We start from the raw sequence: 22145 nt of genomic DNA, 5'->3' as shown, positions 1-22145 counted from the left end.
GAACAGGAAGTATATTCCCCTTTCATAATTAGGGGAGGGCCAAGGATAAACAGTCAGGTCAGGGGTAGTGCTCCTTCAAAAGGCATGTCAGCTTCAATTTCTCAGTTAGAATCCATTTCATTATACAGAACGGGGAACAACACACAGAATATATTCTGCTTTGAAATAATACTCTGAAATAAACATAATTAAAGAAGGTTATTTTAAGGTGATCTGGACATGTTGTATAGGACTGTGTCACCAACGTGATATGGTTTGATATCACCACCAGCTTAAAAATCAAAACTTTTATATGTGGTCGGCTTATGTGTGAGTGCTTCACAATACAAGTTAAATTTACTGTGTAAATGTGTTTTTAAAAATAACCTGCATTATGAACACTGCAGAATGTCAAAAATATTCTATGTATGTTAGCATTGTGTTACTGTCATTCATTAAAAACGCTCCATCCACTGCAGCACATAAATGTGGGTTGTCTCTATATAATGGTGAGTAAACAAATATCAGCTGCCCTCCCAAGTGCTGCTCTGCTGAAGAATCTAATAGATAAAGACATTTGTCTGAATCAATTGCAGTTCTTGCAAGGTGCACACTCACTTTGATATCTGTAGAACAGTCTGAACGACCTCTCTGACCATTTGCAATTGTGACATGTGGTTCACAACAACAGCAGTTTTCAATGAGGACACCTTTTTTAATTGAAATTCTTCAGATGAAAGGTTTGTTTTTCAAACTCTTGTATGTTTGTGCTTCACTGGTTTGGTTGCAGCATCTCCATCAAATAATGTGTTTATTGGAAGAAGATCATGCAACACAATGTGCTTGAAAAATTCACTCTTTTCTTTTGCTACATTCATCTCTCTATGTGCTTGTGAAAGTTGTTTTTGTACTCTATTTTGTAGTGGCTGGTTGTACAGCACTCTTACTACGGCAATTAAAGTGTGGAAATGTATCTTTGTGACTATGTCTTACACGTTTTTCTCTTTCAATACAAACTCTCATGCTTCAGTTCTGCGTAGTTTTGATCCATGTTCCAAGATATCCAGTAGATATGTCTTTATATCATTATCCTCATATTGTTTGGTCAAGAAGCTGTGTAGTCGCACAGGCTCAGTCATTTCAAAGGGGTTTCCTTGCTGCTGCATGGAATGAAGAAGGTTGTCAACATGTTTATTACAACGTTCCCCTCTCTTTCCCACAAGTTTGTGGTGAGGAACAGTTTCATAATGGTCCATTCATTCAGAATTTATTGTCTCTCTGAAAACATTGAGCAAAATATTCAGTTTTGCATGCCAACAATTCCCTTAGAGCTTTTCTGTGATCTCGGGGTTGTCTGTTCCAATTCCCTATCTGAAGCCCCGGAATTGAACATTCCCTCTCTGTTTTTACCACAAAATGTCTTTGGATAAATTTTCTGTAGAGGTATGTTTTTTCCACCTTTACCTCCTTTACTCTTTCCAAATACCAGGACCCATTATCTCAGGTAGTTTATGCAATCAAATTAGCAAAACACAGTAATCAGTGACTCCACAGTCTTCATGGGCATCTCCAAATCTCCTTTCTGATCAGCAAGCACCAAGTTTTTCACTAGAGCTATGATGTGTAAAACATTTCTCAATTTCTTGCAGAGTTCTGATTTTTCTTCACATTCTTTGACAAACTCTACAAACTTGGTTTTCAGTTTTTCTGATTTTGAACTGAGTGTACTGAACATTGCCTGGCTTTGCATTATGTCTTTTAAATGAAGTGCACCATGTGCCTTGTCCACTTCTGAGATAAGATATGCAAAACTTAAATTGTCATTCTTGTTCCAGAAAGCATTCCAACGCAAGGTTTCTAAAGCCTCAGATATGATGAGCATATCTTGTAATGAAATAACATAATGAGTTCTGCTCAATACTGAGTGGACAATTTAGCTTCCACAGCTTTCAGCTTCAATAAGTGCATAATCTATACCACATCCACTGAACAAAATTTCTACGCAACCACAAAATAACTTTTGTCATGTTGAAACAACCCATCATTGGATAAAGATGATCACATTCTATTGGATTGCTCATAAAAATGTCAGCTAAAATACTGAAAAACACCATTGCAGAAAGTTGGCAGAAAAGGCTGGTCTTCAAGCTCAACATGTACGTTTTGGAAATGTTTCAGAGCTGTGAGCACTGTTGGTTAGGTTGTGACTGGAGATGGTATTACTTGTAAAAACCCAACCTTCTTCAGTGGGACAGCATTCTGGGAGATCAGAGTATAAATTTCATCCCACGGAGGAACTGGCCTTTCTCTTACTTCAGTATATACTAAATAAATGAAATGATAAATTAAGTTAAATCAGCTTTGTAGTCTGCAACATCAGGTAGAAGAAGATCCATGTCCTCAGCCACTTGGAAACTTTCTGGTAGACTGGGAAGTGTTGATGGCTTGTAGTGATTTTGCACATGTTGGCAAGGAAGTTGGGTTATACGTTTCCAGCTTAATTTGTTTATGCCTATAGGTGACACAGCTTGTTTTCCCATAGCTACTTCATTGGTACAGTCTTGAAAAAGCACAATGGCAGTATCATGTGTGTTGGTTGCACCAGAGAAAGAAGAGCTGTCTTTAAAATCAAACGTCTCAAGAGCAGCAATTGTAAATCCTTTCCTGGTAAAGTGTCTTGGGAGTTGTGTGCTGTAGGATTCATAAGATTTTACAGCATGAGTTGCTAACAAGTTCCTGCTATGTCATTATAACTTGTTGATACACCAGTCCTAATCAATGAAGTGATTAGCTCTCTACTTTTGCACTTGTCATAGATTGCGTGGGCAGTCATCACGTCTAACAGAGTTTTCCTTTTGCCATGATGTAATTCATAAAACATGATTTGGAAAAGACAGTACATCGCACAGCAGAAGCCTGTCGGTTCATGGAATTGTCTTCTACTTTTTCGCTTATATTTTCAAAGCCATCATCAATGTTTTGCTTTGCTGATATTAAACAATAATGTAAAAATGTTAAGCCAACATCAAGCATTCTTGTTGACTCCATGATTTGCGGAGCTCTGGGACATTACATTAGGCATTAAGTCCAAATTCTGAATCTTTCAAGAGGTTTCTTAAAATAGTTCCTGCAGATTTTACTGCATCCTGTGATCTTATTTTGACAGCAAGAACTTCAGGAGTCAAAACAGCTGAGAACACCATCAGTGGCTCATTCTTTTTGTTTGACTGAGAAAAACAAATTTTGTCATTGTACATTCTCACCGGAAAACTCTTAATGTCATTATTATGGATCAATACAATTTCATCAATGCTGGCCATTAATTCTCTGATCTCAACTATAGCCAGCACTCAAGAGTGGCTTTAAAACTTAATTTGCCTTTTCAAAGAGTGCAAACTTAACAGAAGGCTGGTGGTTACCTTGCCGCTGGGAGCTCATTGTACATTCATATTTTCAAATGTATGCATGCAGTTCAGGTGGGCATACAAATGTGCTGCAAATACATTCACCTCGCTGTTTAGACCAGCTGCTCTGCTGAAAATGTAATCTTGAAAGAAACTAGCTGCAGCTTCTTTGAAACACAATTCTATACTTTACATTGAAGATATTCTGCTTTCTGATCACTTATTGGAGGTTGATGAGGGGTAGTCATCCCTCTTTTAAGTCGATGGGCACAGGGTTTGGTTGTTGTCGCTTTCTCAGAAGACTCAGATTCTTGTTGTGATTCACTGGTTTCTGCTATTTTTTTATGAATTGTTTCCAGGCTTTTTTCCACTGTATATGACTTGTAGCACTTGTTGTTACAATGATAACATATTTGATCCTCTTCACCCATCAGTTTCCTTCTTTCGTGAACTTTATCTTGCCAATAACTGTCTTCTTTCCAGCCGAGTTGATGTTTGCTTTTCTTTTGGGTTAGTTTGCCATATGACACATTTTTCTTTCTTGAAGGAATCCTCAGATTTTGTAGTTAGCAACATTCTGTCAGTTGGCAAAGATCCTCTGCTACCACCTGCTTTGCTCATGTTTACGAATTTGAATCAACAGAAAACTCAAAACATAAACAAAAGTAAAATAAATTACTAATATGATTGCTAAAACACATCATTGCAGAGCCTCCTTTTTTGAAAATGGCAGAAGGGTTGCTCCGAGGTGTTATTTTCTGTCTCTGTAAGACTACGTGATCCCCAAATCCTATGTTTTGACACCAAAATAAAATATATAGGTCTCATGATTGCTAAAATCATCACTACACTGCATTTTTAAAAAGGTAATCCAGAAAAAATCAGCTCAGATTAGCATTTTCTACCCAAGCTAACTTACTTCTCTAATGATACAAAAACACAAATAAAAATAAAAAATCAACAATTATTTTATGGCGGTTTATCAAGGGGCCAGCTCGATAAAGGTCTTTTGCTCCTGTTCTTCTTTTTATGCAGATTATGTGTCCTGTATTTCAGAGTTGCTTTTCATTCTGCTGTCTCGTAATCCTTGCTCCTGCTCAGTCTATGGCATTTCTGGTTTTCTGTGTTTGTCTTGCTTTCTTACTTTGTTACTGAAGTAGGTTTGGCTATGTTTGCTCCTTCTCTATTTTGGTAATCTGCCTTACTTTTCTGTTTATTATAATTCAGTTCTGTCTTTTCTAAGCCGTGTTACTGAATTCTGCCTCCTGTCCTCTGTTCCCAGGTTTCGTCTGTAGTGTTTATGTTAAAAAGAATATTGATTTTCTTCAGAAGGTGCCAGTGAGTTTAGAGGCTTGGTGTATCATCCTTAGCAAATCACATTAGTACTTTTCCTCCAAAAGCTGCTGAGTGTCTTTGAGGATTGTGAGGTAGCTGTTTGGTCTTAATGAGATCTCTTTTATTTATAAACAGATAGTCTTCCAGATAGCATACAAACTATCATGTATGGGTGTTAGTCTAACGTTTTTCTTTCTATCACCTCTGCTATCCCATTTATATGGGTGGCATACTGTGTTTTTTCCAGACTAGTTTTGTCTCCAGTTGGCATTACTGATGCCTTGCCCAGCCTACTCCAGCTACCACCTCCAGTCTAGTCCTTCAACTTCCAAGCTTCTGATACTCCATGGAATATGCTAACCCCCTCCTTCCACATACCTTCGTTCTTCCATAGAGCAAGCTCTCTCCAGTTAGTAGTTCAGCACTGCCCAAGCAGGGGAGCTCTTATTCTCCAAAGGGCTTTGGTCAGTTGAAAAGTGCCTTTAGAAAATTTCCTCTCAGAGTGAAATGTAAATAAGAGTGAGGTGGCATTACATTTGCATCTCACAGTTAAAAGACCCCAACTATAAATGTAAGATCATCTGAACAGACAATTAGTTCAACTACCAAATACCCACCCAAGTTAAATTGAACGTTCATTTGTAGTGCAGAAAAAACTAATGAAATAAACTTTGCGCCAAAGATGGAGGCATGTGGAAATAAACAACAACAGATCTTACTATGTTAGCAAAGCACAACTTGAATACAGTTTCCATTAATACACATATAAACATCAAACACTCTCTTTGAGGGTGCATTTTTGCTAGATGTATTTTATTGGGTCTCAAAATGTTATTTGAACTTATCCCCAAATTTAACATTTGATTTCAGACTCATAAGATATGAGCGTTGAGTTTACTTTACCAGTCACAGGCTCTTGCTTTATGCTTGTCACCCAACACTTCCACTCAGCATATCAGTTCTCTCCCCATTTGTCCAGATCATTTCCTGAGAGGCCATTTTGCTACTTTCGCATTTCCCCAGTAGGCTGAAGTGTACAGGGTTACTTTCAGAGCAGAATAGGCTGACATTACCCAACCATGCCCCATGATATCATTTTAGTCATGGCCTCTTGCACTGTGTGGCATGTTTGAACAGTGTTGTATGAAATAATTTAGCTTGTTAGTTCAACCCTGAGTCAGGTTACTTTTCCTCTCAGGAATGTACCTGCCGATCATCAGGACCCTGTACTCCTCCTCATTTAGTTTTCATTGTTACCTTCACTGGATCTCAGGGTGAAGTGTGCAGCTTTTGATCGCCAACCAGCTACATCCTTATGTTCACCATTACAATGCTGGCTTGCCAATTCATCATACCCATACTGGCTTCTTTGAGGCGCTTATGGATCCTCAACTACCTATTATTTAAAGTGTGTGAGAGCTATTTTTGTCTGCTTAATCAAATGCACCAATTGTTTGAAAACCCGGGTGGTCACATTAGATAGAATGCATTTGGTGCGCGTATGTGTTTTATAACGGGAAAGGCTGTATTTTTACGCATTGCCATGAAAACCATATCAGTTGCATGTTACTCATAGAAGAGGACCTGATTTAGGCCTTAGTTGATGGTGCTTCTCTGTCTGACAAATGTAGAGATGACCACAGGCTCAGCTGCCATTATGTCAGTTCCTTTCAAGGCACAAATTGTGTGGTTGCTGCTGCCATTGGTTTCAATGTTGATGGAAAGCTTGCAGTCCGAACGTCTCAAAATAAGGCTGGTGGACCATGCTCATAGCATTTGCGACGAGCACCCTACCTGCCAAACTCCAAATCCCAGAATGCCTTTCAAAAGTAGTTACTTGTCATCACGCTATCACTTAATTTTAACAGGTGAGTTTAAAAAAGTTACATTTAGCTGTACAATTTGTGATTTCTGTGTTAAAACGCATCTCTTTTCACCACAAAACATCAACAAGTGCTACAGATTTTTTATTAGCATGCAAAGAGAGTGAGAAGAGTTCCATTCAGGCATGCAAATAACGAATTGCATGCCAACTGTGAGTATTTTGCTGTAGCACATTAAAAAGTAAAAGTATGGAGAAAAAAAGCACTTTAGCGTGCATACCTTGCAGTTGTAATAAAACCCGGCAGCCATAAGCCTTTTAAAAACTGTACAAAACTCTGCTTTTTGTAGTAGAAAACAAATTAATGTCTTCAGGCCTGTGTGCTTTTGTGTATCTGGAATTATAGAGACTAAACTATTCATAATTCTATGATATGTTGATAGCTGATAAGGATATAACTTGTTGTCCACATTTGACTGCGATAAAGGCAGCGCTTTATTCAGCTGTGATGTCAGACGGCTCTGTGGTAGCTTGATTCAACCTAATGTTGCACTTTTACAGAAAGGGAATCTGTTAGTTAACAGTGTTAGTTAGGCAATGATATTAAAAAGCAGAAACTGGGCTGATGTTTTTGGCGGTAATGCAAGCAAATAAGAAGGGGCCCTCAATTAGGTATTAAAATACAGCAATGATTGGGAAGTGGGAGTTGGTCGGGGCAATTGGCCATTCAAAAGTATGGGCGCCGGCGCCACTGCATTTGCTTCGCTGTTGATAGCTGCCGCCATGTGAGTTTGGTGATTTAGTGGGAGTGGCAAAATTGGCTTCAGGCCTTAAAAAGTCTTGAAAACATGCTTGTAAGCAGCACACGATTATTGCCTAATATTTCCAGTTGCAATAATCATACCAGCGCTGCCTTCGCCTATCAGCAAATTAGCATAATTTCTGAAATCATTTTTGAGCACTGTCAGAACACTTGTGTAATGAGATCTCATTTATGCGAGAATGTTTCTCACTGTGATCTTCAAATGCGTCTACATCCAAAACAGCTGCGGGGAATGATGGCCTCCCCAGTTAGCGGAATGAAGCAGGGGCTGTGAAGCAAAGAATCATGAGGCACCTTATGAAACATTCTAATTCTCCTGCTTTGGTGATTTCCGTTTGACCCCCGGAGAAATGTGTTTGGTTGAGCAGGCATGCACCCTGGAGGAGGTAATCTTGAATCAAAGCTAGCAAGCAATAAGTTTCTTTTTGAAAAGACAATTTCGCCTGGTCCGGTGGTCATAATGTAAGTCTCCTGTTTCTTCAGGCTGATGAGTTTGTAGCGGCGGCAGGTTGAACTCATCAGATGGGGTAGGCTGCATTCATGATGGACTGGAGTCATCTAAAATGAGCTCGGCTGCCTTACCACGCTTGTACTCCCTCTCAGCCTCCACCTGTTGGATTTACAATGCGGTCTCAAAATATTCAAATGCATTTTTTTTTTGTTATTGGCTTCACATTTTATTCTACGCAGAACTATTAATTTTGCACTTGATACTCCTTGTACTCTGTTGGTCTTAATAACCTGCTACCTAAATATATTGCCGCATAGATCATTGACGCCTTCCGTGAATGTCAGTTGTATTTACAAGAGCTACATTCTTAACGTGCTGAGGATCACAATGAACGTAAATACCTGAATCTGTCACCTTTTCCGTCGCCCTCTTCAGGCCAGATGAGTCTTCTCACTCCGACCATCTTTTCTTTGCAGTCAGCCTTTTTAGTATCATTCTAATCACCAATCTCAACATTTACTTTTAGTCTAAAGATTTAGTGTATGTATTTCGAAAATAGGTATGTTTCAGTGCCCCTCTACAGTATGTCTAAGATCATGTCAGCTGTTCAACAGAGGCAGCAACGACAGACATCCCACAACTTCGGCCTGTGCAACGCCTGTCAAGAGACCTGCAGACCTTAGTGAACTTTACCAAGTGTGCGCACAGTTTGACGGAGCTAACTGCTGATCACCTAAAGGTCAGGTATACTCCACGCTAGTGCTGTACCTTCTGGGTCTTCTGGATTTGACACATCAAGCGGGATACATCCGGGCTGATTCACTAACAGATGGATGACATTGTCCAGCTGTACTCTAGTCAGAGAACCAAGTATTTAGCCTGGACATAACCCATATGCTTGATGATTCATGGGTTTTAGACAGAGACAGTATGGACCTCATTACAAGTTTGCCGGGCAGCCTCTGCCGCCTGCCAAACTCGTTCCGCTGCCTTCACGCCAGGGCGGGCAGAAAACCGCCGGCCCTAATACAAGTTCACCGCAGGGCCGGCTGTTTCTGCCCACTTACCCTGCAGTGAACAGGGCCTTCACATTGCAGCCGGCTTGTAATCGAACTAGCTGCAATGTGGCGGTGTGGTGGGTGCAGCAGCACCCATCGTACATTCCACTGCCCGTAATTTGGACACTGGAATGTGCAACAGGGCTGTGCATGGGTGCTCCTACACTGCCCATGCCAAGTGCATGGGCAGTGCAGGGGCTCCCAGGGGACCTCTGATGCCCCCATTCCACCAGCCTTTTCATGGCAGTGGAACCACCATGGAAAGGCTGGCGTTATGGGGACTCGTATTCCGCCAGGGCAGCGCTGCCCTGCCAGATTACAACCGCCGGGACCGCCAGGCTGCTGGCTGGCGGAAACCTGGCGGTGTCAGAGGTCTGACCTTAGCAGCTCCACCATGGTCATAATACAGTGGTTCCACAGCTGGCCTGTTGGCGGTGGGACTGCCACTGTGAGTCTGGCAGTCAGTAGACCGCCAGACTCCTCGCAATGGGGGCCTCTATCTCTCTCTCTCTCTCTCTATATATATATATATATATATATATATATATATATATACACATATATATTTATATATATGTGTGGGGGTGGGGAGGTGTATAATAAAGTATGACCTATATACACATGGTACTTATTATATACGATTTGTTCTTTGTTTTGGGGTAGTTGCGTAGTTCACTTGAAACATCTGTTTTCTTCAAAGTGGACACTAGTTGGAATTAAACTTTTTAATATCACGTTTTATAAATAAATTATCATTAGAACAATGGGCAATGCTTTGGGCCTGTGGATTTATGAGATTTGGTGGCAGTAGCCTTTAGTCAATAATTATGGATGTAGAACATTTGTTGCATAGTTTGTCACATAATTTGCAGATTTATTTTAAATATATTCTTTTCCACTTAGGTGGAGGATAGTTATTTGTGTTTTTGCTATACCGCTTAGATAACATTGCCACTAAATTTAGATAAGTTTGCCACCTAACTGTATTGACACTGACAATGGTAAAGCTCTGTAGAGTGGTATGGGGGCTGTAGTAATGATGGTCAAATCTCTATTTCAAAGGGAACCGTGAAACCTTTCCTATTTTTTATAGTTCTGTATGAATTTTTTTTTTTTGTTACTCCCGTTTGAGAAATAATGGCACCCAAATGTATGTGTGTGTTTGTGTTGACAAGTTTAGTAGAAAGACAATCAAGCCCCAGGCACATCACAATCATTCCTTCCTGGCACCCCTGTAAATTTCACAAAGGTGATTAAAGTCAGAAATCTAATCTCAGGGTTCTGCTTACATTTGCAGTAGATTTCTAACTTGTGTGAGATAAACAGCCCATGTTAACTCATGGCAATCAGACTCTATTGTTACTTTCTAAAAGAACTGCAAAATGCATAATTTACTCATACCGAATTTCCAGCAAGTGGAAAATAAAGAATGATTTAATGATGCAGATATGTGGATTATCATTAATGTTTTTACTGTATATGAGAAACCTCATGTTTTACACTACCATTATATTGGGGAGATACCTTCTTCTTTCCCCCTAAGAAAAGAACATATTTTTGACTTTGATATGAGTAAAATTGATAGTTTGTATAAGGGGGCCATTCTACCTGAAAATTGTTAGTCAGTAGCAGTCACAGGTCGCAGGAGGGGGAAGTGGCGGGACGGCGCGGGAGGGTGAGAGAGGATGGGGGAGTGCAACCAAACAATAAATACATTTTTAAAAACGCACCTGTTATGCCGTGACACGCTAACTCCGGACTGCTCCTCATCTGCAGGGACAGGCTCAGGCTCCAAGCCTACCCTGTGTACAATCCTACACATGCTGGCAGCATGAAAGCAGTGGTATGACTGGACAGAGCACACTGGCTGGGCGCTCAGAGGCAAAGTGGGAGCCTCTGCCTGCTCTCTCCAATCTGGCACTTTGTTGCAGAGTTGGACAGAGCCTACTGTGCGTGTATGTTTGGCCAGCCTGAGACGGCTGGCCAAACATATATGCGCACTGAGGGGGAGTACTGTGCACTCCACCTAAGTCCATGTCACACCGAGGGCCAGCCCCTTTTGCAGAAAAAGTATAATAAACACAGTTTATTATGGTTTTACCTAAAACGGTTTGCAGCTGCTGCTGAAGTTGGGGAGGAAGGAGATGCTCCTCCGCCATAGCGGAGAAGCCGCCCTGTCATGACTTGGACGCTTCTTACCGCTGTAATCTGCCAGTCTCTGGGCACTACCTGGTTTCTTGCTTGACCAAGGTAGGGGCGACCCTTTCCAGTAGCCACGGTGCTGCTGGTAATAAAACACCAAGGAGGCCGTAACCTCCAGAAGGAGCCCCAGAGGAAAAACCCAACTTGGGAAAAACCTCACATCACGGAACTCCTGTAAAAGAAAAGAAAAAGTGAGGCACAAACATGTCTGGTACAAAAACTACAGACAGGGAAAAGCAGGTGAAGTCCAAAATCACAGGATGCGGGAGCGAGGAGCACAACGAGAGTGGAAGTGTTTGCAACGCAAGGAACAGAAGACCAACTGAGCTTATATACTGACAAACAGGAAGTGACATACAGGAAGTATTGAAGACACCATCTTGGATTGGGAAAAGCCACATTAAAGTAAATGGGAAAATAGCCATAGTTAAAAGGTAGGGAGCAAAGCATGCAGGGAAGGAAACACAGACTCCTGAGAAAGAGAACATAAGGACAAAGAAGAAACAAAAAGACAAGGAGAAAAACAGCAAAAAACAGGTAAGTAAAACTGAGGGGTCAAAAAGTGGGCACAGCACAAAACAGAGCCCAAAGGGAAAGTTTCAGGTTGCACCGCAGCCCAAAAAACAGGTTGCGACCAGAAAGGTGGCCTGCGGCAGAAACGGCTGTCCAAGACGTGGACCGCCGATCTGACTGCGGCCTGCAAGTGGGGCTCCGCTGGTCTTCGCGGTGTCACTCGTCCCTAGTCAGTAGCACTAACCAAATTGTTTGTGCACATCATCTTTGATAAGTAACGTACCTCCCTTGTAAGTGCCATATGCAAGAATAAATTGATTCTGTAAATCATGATGCAGCATTTATTCTCACAGTTACCTTGCACCCCTAAGTAAAACCTAGTTGCTCAAAACGCATGTTGCATTAAGCCCCTGCATGAAATTAAAAGCAAAACCTGATGTGACTCAGACCAATAGCATATGGTACAATCTAACTACAATGATAGACCTTTGACCTAGCAATCAATCGATAGATTAAATCCAAGAGGTGGTGCAGGGCATATATCGAATCCAAACTGGCACAAATATGATGGATGCAAGAAAACCCCTAGTGCTCAAGGACCTAGAGCTCGCATGAAGCTATGGTCTGCCACATTCAGTCAAACAATTGCAAAGATTTGACAATGCATGAAAAAGGAAAGGGCAAATACACATTTCACAAGTAAAGAAAAATGAAAAATACACAAAATATCTCCTCCAGTTCTCTGCAGATTGCTCTTTTTAGGGTTATAAGTGTGCAACAATTGACTTCTATTCACTTGGCACCCCAATTGCCACACAGGTGTGACCTCTTATCCTGCCCTTAGCCTTAATAACCCCAAATTTGCTGCTGGTATTTGTGGTAGAGCATGGCTGGAATTACATAGACATATTCTTTTTGTTGAAGTCATCTTTACTTTATTTTGCTGCCACTGCCCTGTTCACACTTGAGACCAATGGTACAGGAGTTGTGCCAGAGGTGCCAATCAAAAAGCATAGGGTAGGACCTTCTACCTTCATGTCTATATGTGCAAAAGGACCAGAAACTTAAATGAAATATTGAATCTGAAAGCAGTACAATGAGCATGAGGTTTAGAGAGACTCTCTGGCATGGGGCAGTGTATGAACTGCACACCTTGAGACTTTATCTCCATTTTTGTACTCATTCTGCTCTAATAAATCTTCCATGGCGACTTCACTTATGAGCCAGAGATGTTAAGCAATGTCATGAGAGCATCAAAAAATTCAACAGACTCACAGCATGTGCGTGCATGAAACCACAATTTTGAGCATTACCCAAACACAGCATCACTGTTTACAGCCTGAAACAGGCAAACGTGTAGCAAACAAGTGTCTCTACAGATGACCTTACATCTGTACTGACTACCATCCACCAAATTTAAAAATGACAAATGACCTAGTGGTCATCTCTGTACCTTGAAAGAAACCTCCATCTCAGTAGTTCTCCTCAAGGATTTTTTTGTTATTTTTGGTTTTCCGAAACAAACTCCTGCTTTGGAAGTTTGCTTCAGAAAAACGAAACAATTATGATTCCATACCCCAGAGGGGGTCATTATTTGTTGTTTTTCTGTCCCTCATGGCAAGATTTTACCTGTAAGTGAGGGACAGAAAAAATTATATTGTTACTGTGCACCCTAATGGGGTGGGCGGTGTAATGCCCTTCTTCTGACGGCCACTTCTCCGTCAAGCCATCAGATAGATAACGCTTTCTGTCAAATAAGTCTTAAGGGATGCACTGATGAACATTTCTGTCACTGAGGTGATTAATGTCAAAGCTAAGCTGTTTGGAGAACTGGTATACAGGACTTTTTTTAGGCTAAATTCAGAGTTTTTAAACTAGATTGAACAGACGGGCAATGCTATCATTTCCATCTCCAGCTCCATATTGTATATGCCAATAGTCTAACACTATATACATCTTACCAGTAATTAAATTCTCTTTATAGCATGCGTGCCAAGTGCAATTTAGCAATATCAGATTTATCCTATAATCTATGATCAAAATGGAACTTTGATTACATCAAACCCAAATGTCATTGAAACATATGCTTAGATGTAACCTAAGTGGGAACCTGCAGGTCATAATTACAACATTACCTACTGGAACAGCACTACTCGCATGTAACAAGTTATTAATAGCAAGTAGTGGTGTTCTTTCATATTCTACTCGTGATCTGCCATCAGAACGTGGCTGTATATCGACAATAATGTAGGCCACATTACACGCTTGTAATTCTCTTGCTCTGATTATATAAAGATTCTGGCTGCTTATGTGTTTAGAACCCCTCCCATTCCATAATAAAATATGCTCTTGGAGATAAACCTGAATGTCATGAATAACTTGAAGGCAATTTGCTTGGAAATAATTTTACCGTAAGAGGTGCTTAGCAGTATGGCACATTAAGAATCTTTTTACTTTTTAATCAAAGTGCTGTTAAAAAGTAGCAGACGCAGGAGAATGCAACATAAAGATTAATGCTGCTAACTTTTAATTGGAGGCTTTACACTACTGTTTAGATGGAGGTGACACCTTCTGCAAAGGGCAAGGAAGTTCAGCGCAGAACTAAACCTGCAGTGCTCTCTAACTCCGACCTCGACTGTCAGTTTTAATTGGTGGCATGGCAATATAGTTCAGGAAAAGATTAGGGCCTGTGGAGAGGAGGCGAAAGGTACAATTTTGGATTTACAAAGAGGTGTCTGCTTTGTTGGATTCCATTCATGGCTGGTCACAGGTCAGGAATTGTAGAGGTTGCTCACTGTTCCACAAAGGCTGGGACTACAGGTGTACCTAAAGGCATTTGCAAGCTTTGCTCTGCTCTAAAACCCATTGTATCCCAATGACAGAGCATTACCAGGAGAGCAGAAACCTTTCTTTGGTTTGATAGCAATTTAGATTATAAACAACACTCTTCAGAATGGTAATAGAAAGTGCGCGGTTTTCTTTACTGGTAGTCTTTTGCTGAAAATATTCACCCACGTAAAGAAAAAAACAGATTTCTTTAAACGGCTTTTTACACTGTGCACATTACAGGAAACATAAGTAAAGCGTAAAGAAATAAGTACAATAAATAATTGAGGCATCATTAGAGTAAGAGTATGTTCAAAGAAATGTTGTAGATTCCTTTGGAATATGCAATGCCAGATTCTGCCACGGTGAAGTTTGTATTTTCTTAGTGGCCCTTGTATGTAAGTCAAAAGGCAAATTGAAAGATAGAGAAAGAATGAGTTTTAAAAACACTGTATCGGATACTCATGCTGACTGAAGACCACACATCAAGCTAAATATCCACCTTATTTTACCCAAGTACCTAATATTTATGCCTTCTTTTTATGTCTCACGGTCTAGACTGTGAGATCAAGTCAGCTCTTTTGTTCCTTAGTTAAAATAGTCAAATGTTTCCGTGAAAAAAAGCAAATTGGTATCAACAGCGTGGCCTGCTTCAAGGCACGAGGATTCCGTTTTAGTTTAAAAAGTACACACATTACATATATAGTATGGCTAAAAAACTTTTCGGTTGTGTCCTGCTTTTAAAGAGATGCACCGAAGATAAATGCCACCTGCCTTTAGCACCTATGTTTCAACTACATTGTGGGTCTTCAAGTCAACATTTGTAAAAAAAACTTTTTAAAATTAAATTAGTAAATTCATTAAACCCTCATGGCGGTAGCTATCGTGAAAAGTATAAGGTCTATGTTATTTCCATGAAACTTGGAAACATTATATCTATAAGCTTTATTTTGTAAAACATAATACAAATATTTTCAAAACTTCATTCCATCCCTTGCGAATGCACCAACAGCTGCCTCAGGCTGCCTCGGTCCTCCCTGATGAATATATTTAAACATATGATGGTGAGCCTTTCTGGTTAATTTCAGGGAGTTTGATGTCTTCAGACTTTTACCAGTCCTTACTATAAGCAGGCTAGACCTTTTTTCAGAGACCCAACTGGATTTAAACCTGTCTATTCCAGGTAAAACATAAATCTCTGCAACTTCCTGTTGGGATCAGCGAGGGAACCTTGCATACTACCGTGTGCAAACAGCAGTGGGCACTTCTACATCTGGAAAGGAAAACCTATTGGTGCTTCCTTCCATATGCAAAGGGTAAAGTAAACTCATTCCCCCGATGATTTCTGTCTTTTTTGATGAACTTAAGGCCCACAAATGTAGAACTCAGAATGATTTTACCATATTTGGTATTGCTGAACAATATATCTTTACCAGTGAAGAACAGACAAAATCCAACTTTAATCTGAAAAGTGAGGTGAAATGTCTCTATCCAAGAGAATCACAAACTCTTGTATCTGCCCCAGCAAATTCTTTACGTTGGAGTTTTTTTTAAATCTCATAATGCTCTGCATCATAATATCATGCCAGCTGATTAGGATGCCGTGGGGCACTGTTTTTTCTGAGACTTTTGTCCCAACCTATAGGCAAAGGAAAAGCATTCTCCCCAAAATCCTCAAACAGGAAATGGCCAAGAGATTCTAACCGGTTCAGTGATGTGGAAGTTTGCTCTGTGACACATTATGTCCATTCTCAGCCAAATGATTTAATAAAGCAATTGTGTCCTGTTAGACTTTTCATCCTTGGTGTGGTCTCCCTTAACCTTTTGCCTACATTCCCCAGGTTGTTGATGTGTGCTGGACTCTGATTTTGCTGTTTTTGTTACTCTGGGCAGTTTACCACTGCTAACCAGTGCTAAAGTGCAAGTACTCCTTTACAAATTTTGTATGTAATTGGCTTATCCATGATAGGCATATTTGGTTTACTAGTAAGTCCCTAGTAAAGTGCACTAGAGGTGACAGGGCATGTAAATCAAATGCTACTAGTGGGCCTGCAGCACTGGTTGTGCCACCCACATGAGTAGCTCTCTAATCATGTCTCAGACCTGCCAATGTAGTGTCTGTGTGTGCAGTTTTAAATGTAAATTCGACTTGGGAAGTGTACCCACTTGCCAGGCCTAAACCTTCCCTTTTCTTAAATGTAAATCACCCCTAAGGTAGGCCCTAGGTAGCCCCAAGGGTAGGCTGCATTGTATGGTTAAGGTAGGACATATAGTAATGTGTTTTATATGTCCTGACAGTGAAATATTGCTAAATTCGTTTTTCACTGTTGCAAGGCCTGTCCCTCTCATAGGTTAACATGGGGGCTACCTTTAATCTGATTAAAGTGTAGATTCCCTTTGGTAGCGGATGGACATGTGGAGTTTGGAGTCTCTGAGCTCACAATTCAAAAATACATCTTTTAGTACAGTTGATTTTAAGACTGTGCGTTTGAAAATGCCACTTTTAGAAAGTGAGCATTTTCTTGCTTATACCATTTCTGTGACTCTGCCTGTTTGTGGATTCCCTGTCTGGGTCAGTTTGACAGTTGGGCTGGTTGTACCTCACCCTAGACAGTGACACAAAGGGAACTGGGGTGTAGTCTGCATTTCCTGATGAGCCATCTGTGCTAGGAGGGAGGGGAGGAGTGGTCACTAACACCTGAAAGGGCTGTGCCTGTCCTCACACAATGCAGTCTCTGACCCCCTGGTGAGTGTCTGGGGCCTGGCCTGGGCAAGGCAGGATTTCACATTCCAAAGAGACTTTACTTTGAAGTAGGCCTACTTCAAAGGAGAAATTGGGTATAAGAAGGGCACCCAAAACCACAGACTTTAGAACACTTCTGGAAACAAGCAGAACCTCTGCCGGAGAAGAGCTGGAGAGCTGAGGAAGAAGAGCTGCCCTGCCTCTGACTGTGCTTTGTGGAGCTATCCTGCAGTTGCTGCTTCTGCCAGAGTAAGAGGGCAAAGACTGGGCTTTGTGTGCCTTCCATCTTGTGAAGATGATATCGAGCTTGCCTCCTGTTGTTTGAAGTCTCAGGGACAGCAAAGACTTTTCTCTGCCAGCACCTGCTCTGACAAGTGGTGCCCTATCCAGTCCCTGGGCCCTTGAAAGGAAAGCTGGTCTAAATCCAAGGAAATCGACTTCGGACGACTTCGGACCGACACCACTGCCGAATCCGGTGGCGCCGCCTGCAACCAACTCTGTGATCTTCGCTGGAGCGTGACCACTTTCGCAGGCCCGATGATGCTGCAGCCCTGCTGAAGTCCATGACTCTGTGGAAGTTGCCACACCACGTTGTGACCGACACCACTCGAAGTGTGCAGATTCATGTTTTGCACAGATGCCACGATCCCAGACTTCGCACATCGACTTGTTTTCACTCTTCACCAAAGGCACTGTACTTGGGGGGCTACGCAACTCCGTGTCCGGCGCCGCTGGTGCCGGCTTGTTGGGAACAATTCCGTCACGACGCCGTGTTAACATCTCATCAAAGCATTTTGGCTCTCATTACAACCCTGGCGGTCAGTGTTAAAGCGGCGGTAATACCGCCAACAGGCCGGCGGAAAACAAAATGGGATTACGACCATGGCTGAAACCGTCAACATAGACAGCCTCCACTCCGCTACTCCGCTCCGCTACTACACTCCGCCCGCCATGGCGGTACAAACAAACAGCGTGGCGGACACCGCCAACAGACACCTGGGAGGCAATGTACCACCCACCATATCACAACACGGCTATCTGCCACCTTTTTCGGGGCGGAACCAACGTGAATAAAAATACGGCGTAAACAGTACACAGAAGGGAAAACACTCACCTCTCCACACCCCACGAGGAACCAGGACGCCATGGAGCCCGAATTGCAGATCCTACCGGTGATGGTCTTCCTGCTCCTCTATCAGGAGCTCCAGCGACAGCGGCGACGACCACAGTGGGTACTGCACCTACAACACAGGGGAGGGGGGAGGGAAAAGAGAGTGACACACACACACAACACATAACACCCCCACCTCCACCCTCACCCGCAACACCATACACACAAATACATGCTGAAACATTACATATACGCCCACCCACCCCCCTGGAAGAACGCAAGGACAAAAGGAAATGATTGTAGCAAGTGTAAACAGTAAAAATCCATTAGTCAAAAGTCAAAATCCAGTATATACAAATAGATACACCAACTACACAAGTCTGGATAGTGCACCAATCATTGTCCGTGGACCACTGGGACCAAAATGCATGGGCGAGGCCCACACATGATACCTGACTCCAAACGGAGAGAACACTGGAGGGGCATCACATAGAAAATACACACACCTCAGGGGGAGAGGGAGGGGGCACCTCAGCCTGATGAACGCACGACAACACTGCTCCACGAGGGGGCTCCATGCCCATTGATGTATCCTGGGAAGTGCAAAGCCACGGTCTCTAAAGTGGATAACAGTCTCCACTGGTTCTGGAGGGGGCTTGGTGCCCAGAGTGCTTCATCCTGCCAAGGACTGAGGTAGTGGATGCCTTTCTCCACTGGTTCTGGAGGGGGCTTTGTGCCCAGAGTGCTTCATCCTGCCAAGGACTGAGGTAGTGGATGCCTCGCTCCACTGGTTCTAAAGGGGGCTTTGTGCCCAGAGTGCTTCATCCTGCCAAGGACTGAGGTAGTCGATGCCTTTCTCCACTGGTTCTGGAGGGGGCCTGGTGCCCAGAGTGCTCCACGTGCAGTGTGGCCGGTACAATTCCCTCACCTGGGTGTGTGTGTCACAAGATTGCCGAGGTACAGGTAGCATGATACGCCATGGAGGCAGCGACATAACCCACACTGCTGCGGCTTCGCATTCCATTTGCAGGTGACAACTGTGATGAGAGTGATGCTTCATGGAAGATGCCCAGGGTCCTGGAACTCACCACCAGCCTCGGACGACTGACCACTGGGGATGGTAGCCATGTCTGCGGTGGTGCCACTGGCTGATGATGTCACAGGGCAGCTGGTGGTGCTTGCAGCGGTGGCAGTCGCGGCGGTGCTTGCGGTGGGGGCATTCGCGGCGGTGCTTGCTGCGGGCTCTGTGGTGGCGGTGCTGGCTGCAGGCTCTGTGGCGGCGGTGCTGGCTGCAGGCTCTGTGGCAATGGTGCTGGCTGCAGACTGTGGCGGCGGTGCTGGCTGTGGGCTCTGTGGCGGCGGTGCTGGCTGCGGGCTCTGTGGCGGCGGTGCTGGCGGCGGGTTCTGTGGCAGCGGTGCTGGCTGCGGGTTCTGTGGCAGCGGGGTCTGTGGCGGTGCAGGTGGCGGTGCAGGTGGCGGTGCAGGTGGTGGTGTTCTCCGCCGTACAGGTTGGCGTCGCCATGGACAAAAGGTGTGACACTGGTCCTTCAGTCAGTGCCACCATGCCTTCTCCTGACCTGCCCTTCAGTTTTTGGCCCTTCCCTACCTTTGACGGTAGCACACCTGTCTTGCCACTATCCCCTTTCGTTTTTCCTGACCCCTTGGTGGCAGGTGTTTTCGGCTTCTCCCTCCGGGATGTGGGCACCTTTTTCACCTTGGCAGGTGGCGGAATGTCCTTGTCCTCGCTCCGTGAGACACTGGCAGCCCTGATGGTTGGCGCACTCCATGACCCCGCAGTTGCTGGCACCACTGTGCCTGGGGATGAGGTGGCTGAGGTGCTGGGATGGGACCTGGAAAGCCTGGCCCTAAGGGAAGGACAGGGGGGGAGGTGTAGGGAAGAGGTCAATATTAGCTAGGAAAAACCTTTTTAGACACACTGGGGTGGGTAGATGGAGGGGGGTTGGGAGTGGAGGTAGAGGTAGTGGTTGTAGGAGGTGTATGTCTGCTGAATTTGGGTGAAGGTGCATGGGCTGGAGGATGTTGTGAGGTGGTTGGCTGTTGAGTGGGTGTGAGCCTGCGTTTGTGTACTTTGGGAGGAGGGCCCACAGACACACTGGGAGAGGACACTGGGGATGTGTGAATGGTAGTGGGGGTGGTGAGTGCACATGAGCGGTGTGTGGTGATGAAGGTAGTGGCTGAGGATGTAGTGCATGCAGGTGTGAGTGGAGATGAGACAGGGAGGGAGGAGGGAGACGTGGAGGAGGGGGACACAGTGGAGGCAGTGGATGTTGGTATGTGTGCATGGGTATGATGCTTGTGTGAGTGCCTGTGGGATGTGTGGTGCTTATGTTTGCCTAAGCCACCCTTGTCTGTTGAGGTGTGTGCATGCTGGTCTGATGGTGTGCAGGGGATTGGGTCTGGGTGGAGGAAGTTGGAGGGGGGAGGCTGGACACAGGGACAATGGCTGCCATCAGTGCTGAGGTCAGAGCCTGAAATGCTCTCTGTTGGGCTTCCTTGCCAGAATGAATGCCCTCCAGGTATGTATTTGTTTGTTGCAAATGCCTCTCAACACCCTGGATGGCATTCAGAATGGTAGACTGCCCAACAGTGAGGGATCTCAGAAGGTCAATAGCCTCCTCACTGAGGGGAGCAGGGCTGACTGGGGCAGGGCCTGAGGTGCCTGGGGCGAAGGAGATGCCCGCCCTCCTGGGTGAGCGGGCACGGGACACACGCTGAGGGGCTGCTGGGAGGGCGGTGCTGGTAGGGGGGATGGCAGCTGTACCTATTGATGCAGGGGGCACAGAGGGGCCCGCCACCGCAAGGGAGCTCCCATCAGAGGAGGAGTCACTGTCACTGCTGTCTGCTTCTGTCCCCGCCGTGGAGCTCCCCTCGCCCTTCGTCCCACTGGTGGCTTCAGACTCCGTTGTTTCACCCTCCTTGGTTAAGTGGGATACAGCTCCCTCCTGCTCCAGTGCCCATGCTCCTCCGTCTGATGATGCTATTGCACACAAGAACAGGGAGACCACAAAAAGGGGGGGAAAGACAGAAGAAAGACATGTTCAGCGCATGCAACACCACTACCGTTGGTGGACACTACAGACACAGTAGCCCTCTGCACTACGCCATGCACTTATAGTTGCTAGAATAATCAAATGCTAATGGGGTACAAGGCCTAAGCCCTATTGCTGCACACCTGGAAGTCACAGGAGCCTGACTAGGTGTAGAAGGCACTAATCATTAGAGGGGTTGGGGTGCCACTGAGCCTGCTTCACAAGGGACCTTGCCTACCAAGCTCGCCCTGGCCTAGGGGAACCCACTGCCCACCTCCCCCACCCAGACACCTCGTAATGCACGCAGAGTCAGCTGAATGAGAGTGTACTCACACCCTTGTGGCTGCTGTGATGCCCTCAAGCACCCATCCAACTCCGGATACGCCACCGCCAGGATCTGGAACATCAGAGGGGTCATGGTGCGACGGGCACCCCCCCACTTTGGGAGGCCATCCCCAGCTGGGCCTCCGCCATCTTCTTGCTCCAGTGGCTAATGTCCTTCCGTCTGTTGTGGACCCCCAGGGTCCGGACGCCCTTGGCGATGGCACGCCAAATAGCCTTCTTCTGGTGGGCGCTGACCTAGAAGAATAGTACAGGGGAAAAGGAAAATCATTACCCGTCTGGACCATCATACTCATTGGCCCACGTTCCCACCCTTGCCCTTACGCACATACACTCTCTGTCCACACATGCAGGCCTCAGTCCCCCCCATTTATCTTCCATCCACACCACTCCAAACAGGCATTGCCCATGCAGCATGCTCACAGTGTGCTCACCTGTTTGTCTGGAGGACCCTACAGTTGTGTGTACTGGGGGAGGACCCCATCC

General features: G+C 44.2%; 1 protein-coding gene across 1 annotated transcript in view; it reads left to right on the top strand.

Moving 5' to 3' along the window:
• SORCS3 (sortilin related VPS10 domain containing receptor 3) overlaps positions 1-22145 on the top strand; it is a 2578554-nt gene that overhangs the window by 1416581 nt on the left and 1139828 nt on the right. The window lies entirely within an intron of this gene.

The sequence above is a fragment of the Pleurodeles waltl genome, chromosome 6, assembly GCF_031143425.1.
Source record: "Pleurodeles waltl isolate 20211129_DDA chromosome 6, aPleWal1.hap1.20221129, whole genome shotgun sequence".
NCBI classification, from domain to species: domain Eukaryota; kingdom Metazoa; phylum Chordata; class Amphibia; order Caudata; family Salamandridae; genus Pleurodeles; species Pleurodeles waltl.
Note: the sequence above shows the minus strand (reverse complement) of the source record. Positions and strands in the feature narration are given on the sequence as shown.